This window comes from Cupressus sempervirens, chromosome 5 (assembly GCF_028749045.1).
Source record: "Cupressus sempervirens isolate cs-2001-9-10 chromosome 5, ASM2874904v1, whole genome shotgun sequence".
Classification (NCBI taxonomy): Eukaryota; Viridiplantae; Streptophyta; class Pinopsida; order Cupressales; family Cupressaceae; genus Cupressus; species Cupressus sempervirens.
Window position 1 is genome coordinate 694,054,355 of NC_143122.1, and position 6,194 is coordinate 694,060,548.

Below are 6,194 nucleotides of genomic sequence, written 5' to 3' on the forward strand. Positions count from 1 at the left end.
GGGTAGTGGAAAATCATTCTTAGGACATATAAGATTCAAATCTTAAAAATATGAACACATGTGGATGCCCCCAGAGGCTTTTCCTATAGGAACAATGTTGGAAACCCACTCAGGATAATCAATAGGCCGGATGAATTTTTCTTCTAACATTTTTCGCAGTTCTGCTTTTACCAAGAGTACTACCTTAGGATGCATCTTGTGTAACTTTTTCTTAATAGGTTTAATCTTTGGATCCACTACTAGGTGATGCACAACTAAGGCTATGTCTAAGCCAAGCATGTCTTTGTATGTCCATGCAAAATTGATTTTGCCTTTCTGTAGGACCCGAGTCATCACTTCTTGTTCTTCTAGACTTAGGGTAGCAGTAATGTAGGTGATTTGTGGATTATCTACCATACCCAAGTTAACTAGAATTATGTCTTCATTCAATATAGATGACTTTTTTGGTGGTAGAGTTTTGAATGGAAAGTCAACCTCTCCCTCTTTTGGCACCTCTAGGAGGTTCTCACCAGAAGATGCATCCTTTATTTTATCTTTTTCTTCATCCAAGAGTGCTCTAAAAGAGTTTTCACTAGAGGATGTTTCTTCTATTTTTAAATTTTTGTTTCACTTTTGTAACTAAGAGAGTTGACTTGGCTACCAAAGTAGGCTTCATCATTGTATTGGATCTCATGCTCATAATCTTGGAGAATTTTGAGGCCAAAAAGAGCCATAACTACTTCATTAGAGTTACATATATGGTATGGGCATAGTTATCTAGGTCATCCTCAATGTATTGGAAAGGTACTTCGAAGAATTCCTCCTCTTTAGTCTCAAAATTAGGTTCAACCATACAATAGTTGTCAACAAAGGACACTTTGGGTTTAATGGAGCCCAAACCTCACCCTTTAGGATAGTTATTAGCCTCAAGGGGTTGTTTGATTCCATCTTCTTTAGGTCCAAGGCCGTGCCATGATATCCCATGTTCTTAATGATGGAGGCGCCTTGACATACTTATTTTTATGGAATTCTATAGGATCATCTTTTCTGTCATAATATAGCCAATTTAAGATATTAGACTCCATTTATTCATCACTGAGTGAACCCCAATGTTCAAAGGTTGTTTTATTAACATGCATAGTATCCTTATTTATAGAGGGAGGTATTTGGGAAGGCTTACCAAAGGATCAAGGGGAGAGTAGTATTTTTCCAACGCACAAGGCATTCTCAAACTTATACTCTCCCATTCCTTGATCAGCAAAGGTAACCCTCTTCATTACAATATTGAGCTTGATAGCTTCAACCTTCTCTTTTCCTTTACAGGAACTAGAACTAATATTGGATGGCTCTGGAATTGTTGTGGAAGGTTTTTTCGTTATGGTGAGAGATCTAGGTATAACCTTGGTAAATTCAATGATTGGACAAAAATTCATTAGGGCACCTTCCAATCTCTTACAAAAAGCAAAAGTAAAAGGATCTCCTGGAATTATGACCTCTCTTCCCTATTGGGGAAATTTTAAGCACTGATGATGAGTAGATGAGATTGCTTTCAGTGTATGCATCCAAGGTCAATCAAGTAGGATCTTTTATGGTAAGTCCAAATCTAGGACATGACATTCATTGTTGATAACATCCGATCTGACTTGTAGTGGTAGCATGATAACCCGTTTTGATTATATTTCTGTTTCATCATATGCTTTAATGGTTATCCTTTTATTGATGTCTAGGAGATCTTCTCAAAGCCCCAAGAAGTGGATCATCTTCAATGTATAGAGGCTTAAACCAAATCCATTATCTATAAGGACTCATATCATTTTGTGTCACTTTATAAGGAATTCAATGTGGAGTGACAAATTGTGGTGGTGATAAGGACCTAATCTTTGTCTGTGAAGACAAGGTGTTGTTATGTGGCAAGATTTTTTATCATGGCAATGAATTGAGATACATTGATGTTTTCAAGGACACGAGACTCTAAAAGAGCAATCTCAAGGATTTCTTTGTGGATAGGTGAGGTGGTGAGAAGCTATAGAATGTATATTTGTGCAGTAGTCTTCCTTAACTAAGATAGGACATCATAGCGAGAAACAGGTCTTTGCGAAGTAAATGGCGCAACAAGCTTATGTAGAATTGATGGATTGGTGGGATTGGGAGTGGAAGCTTGCAAAGTAATTCTTCTTTGTCGAGTGGTTGTGCCACAATCAATTTCTTTTAAGACAACGGTATTTACATGGGTGTCTACTTCTTCATTGCAACCATGCATGGAGTCAAAGGCTAATATGTGGCTAGTAGAATAGTCATAATGGAGTGCATTTGATGTGGAAGCTTGGTTGATATTGTTTGTATTATTGTTTCCATTATTTTTGTCATTGTTGTGGTCAAGGAATGACTTTTGAAAGATGTTTAGTTTAGCATTTTTAGAGGGTGGTCCTCCTTCAACCTCAATTTCCCCATCATTGACAAGGTTTTGGATGAAGATATTGAGCTTGATACACTTCTTAGTGTCATGTCCTTTAATGCGGTGGTAATTTCAATACTCATTATCCCTATACCACTTGGATTTGGGTTGATTTTTGTCAAAAAGTCATGTGTTGGGAAATACCATCTACTTGTGATCCACTAGTTTCTGCAATATGGCATCTAAGGGTTCACAAAAGCTAGTGAACTTTCTATTTCGGTCATAGTCACTATTGTAGTTGTTATTGGCATTGGTGTTATTGCGAGGAAAGAATTGTGTTTGATTGCAAGATTGTTGCTTGTTTTGATTATGATTATGAGTGTCATGATTTGAATTGTTGTTGTTTCGACAATGATAATTATTGTTATTGTTATTATCTCCACCTTGAAGAGGTTGCACACTCTTGACATCAATGACACCATCATGGGTAACGCCTTTTTTTTTGGACCAAAATTTCAGTTTTCCATTGTTGTTCATTTCACTAGTTGACAATGATGAGCTATAGTGTTTAATGGAACCCTTGTCTAAGAGTCCATTTTCAGTGTTCTTTCCTTTCTTGACTAATGTGGCAAAGTCTTCAGGACTAGCCATCTTCATTTGGAAAGATATCTCTGGAATCAAATTTTTGATGAATATGTTGACAAGGTGGGAATCTTCAATTTTGTAGGGCATCTAATTGGCAAGGTGTTGCCACCGTTGCAGAAAATGAGAAAATGTTTCACCAGTTCTTTGTTTTGTGTTGCACAAATAACTCAAGGAGGTATGATGTTCAATATTGTATGAGTATTGGGATATGAATTTTCCAATCAAGTCATTGAAGGAGGTGATGGAACCTCTAGGTAAGTTCATTAGCCATGCAAGTGCAGGGCCTCCAAGGCTTCTTGTGAAGAGCCTGTTAAGGTAATCCTCACTGTAGGCAACTTCTTGACATAATACAAAAAACTCTTTGAGATGTGTGATGGGACATGTTTCTCCTATGTATTTGTCAAATTTGGGAATCTTAAAGTTTGGCAGAAATGGTATCATGTTGATATATCTATCAAATGGAAAAGGAAAAATTTCCTCGAAAGAGAAATCTTTCATCCCTTTGTTGTTCATATTGTGGACCAAACTCTGAAGTTCATGTAACTATTGGGCTAGATCCTAGTTTGGTTGTATCTGTGGTGGTTGTGAATTGATGTTGAATCCACCACGAAAGTTGTATGAGTTGCCAAATGGATTATATGGTGGTGGAGGTGGCAATGTGCCACTTTGGCCAATGTATTGATATACAACCATTGGGATTAGCACAGATCATACATGTTGGCATTTGTAAATAGGAGGAATACATTGTTTGTGTTAGGACTGTCATTTGTTGGATAGGTACTTGCCCAATGTTTAAGCATCTGACAGCTAGACCTGTCAAGGTTGACTATAGAATACTAACATTTTTAGTTGTGTTGGGCATAACACTAATGATTTATTGAATGCATTTTGCACTTAATTGGAATGTGGGTTGTGCTAAAGTTGACGTAGGTATAGCACTAGTTCTGACTATAGGTTCTTTGACTTTGCTAGACATTTGTGCTATGGTGGGATTTGGCAACACTAGAACACCATCTTTGGCGATTTGTTTAAACAAAGTGCTCTCGTCAAAACTCGTAGGGACATTAACACCATCCTTGACAAGGTTTAGAAAGATCTCAATTTTATTCATCCTAATAGATTTTTCCAACATTTCCAAGTTGTATGGGTCTGCAAGAAATGTTTGATTGTCATTATTTTCAATGGGTTTTCATCTTGGTCTACTTCTTTTTCATCATGTGTGTTACTGCCTATAATAGTGTTTCTAAAAGGATTCTCTGGTTCTTGCGTGGGTGTTGAGCTAGTCATACCAAAGTTTGTATGAGAGGAAATGTGTTCCCCAATGAGGTTAATCGAGGAGGGAAAGGATTCTCCATCTCCTGTTGCTTTGGTGATTCCAATAAATGAGATATGGGGTTGGATTTTAATCTATCAAATCATGTTTGTACCATACAATTATGACCAAATCGATGGGTGAAAGCTTGTGGAAGGAGAAGAGGCAAGAGAGAAACTAAACCTTATATGATAAAAGGGAAAACAACCTAAATATGAACAAAAGACCTTGCTAATTCGATAAACCAAGTGTGATATAAGATAAAAAGTATCTTTCTCCTACCAAAGATGGAAAAATGATCTTTAGGAAAGATAGGAGACTGAATAGAGGACTCAATATTTGGAGATGAACTTGTGATTCCAAATGAGTGAGTGCAACTATGATAAACATTTGCTTGTGGATAAAGGTCTAGTGTTGTAATTTCGGAAGTCTTATGACTAAGATGTTCTCAGGTCGAAAGATTAAGGTTCAAATGATCAAGCTCTCTAAAGGAAATTTTGCAAAAGGAAGACTAGAAGCTTTGAAGAAGAAGAGACAAGAATAAATTGATGTGGAAAATGAGGGTGATATGGTCACTATGTGGTAGCTAATCCTCTCTCATTGGAAACAAAAATCTCAAGTTTACTCCAGGGAAAATGGACCATTCTCAAAGTTTAGCATTGTATAAGATTTTATCATAATGATCATGTTTATCCTCTTCCTTTTTTATGTCTTTGATAGCGTATCAGAATTGTTTATCACTATGTGCCAGGCTTTTTCTTTCCTTGTAGTCAAACGATTTGGATAACTTCACCTTTTTATGTTTGACTTTTTCAGACATGGCAGAAACAAAATGACCCCAATTACAAGACCAAGAACAAGAATTTTACAAAAAATATTGTGAATAAAAAAACCTAGTGAATCTCAAATGTTGGACCAAGTACAAGAACTTATGCAAATAATCGTAAATCAAGAGGACCCACTTACAACCATTTTTCTCACTAAATGTTTAGCTCCCATTTCACTCATTTAGACCTGTTTGATTTTTGGTACTAGTTTTGGATTTTAAACACTCAAGCACATCGAACACATCAACAATCCTAACATAACTTCAACTAGGTTATAAAAAGATCAACTAGAGGGCGTCCTCGATATACACATGGTACGTGAGGCCCAAATCTGTAGATGAAAGAAAATAGTGCCACATAGTTGGGAAGAGACGGTAACCCAAATCTCCACCTTCACTTTTTAAAGGTATAAATTTCTTTGAGGCTTAGCCAAGAGTGACAAAATTTTACTTCCAAGAGAGGTGTCTTTGGATTCACCTCCCAATATTTATACTCTGCCAGAACACTGGAGTTGAGGTTGTCCTAAGGGGTGATGAAATCCCCAAGCAAGCCTCTTAAAAATAAAAACAAGGCCACTTATTTCTTGTGCACTCAAGATCACTTGAAGGCGTGAGAGGAGAGAATACGTAAGTGGCCTCGGGGTTTAAAAGACGTGTTCTTTTCCAATTGAAGCTTTAGATTTTCTATCTACTTTTGAAGAAACTCATGTTTAAGCATGCAAAGTTCTTTCCAACTTGATAGCGTTGTCAACATAATAAAATTGAGGATTTGTCAACAAAAATAAATCGATTGATGTCAACATAAGAAAATCAATAGAGATAGAGCAAGTTCCCTTAAGTCATTCAAGATTAAGTGTGTTAATTTCAAGCATCAAGACTAAATATTTCATAGTAAGATTCTTTGTCCCTTAAGCATTCAAGATTGTATGAGAATGTTTTAAGCCCAAATTGAAATATTTCATCGAATTCTTCTTTAATCTTTAAGCATTCAAGAGTGTGTTTTACTATCCAAGCATTAAAGCTTGTCAATTCCTTTA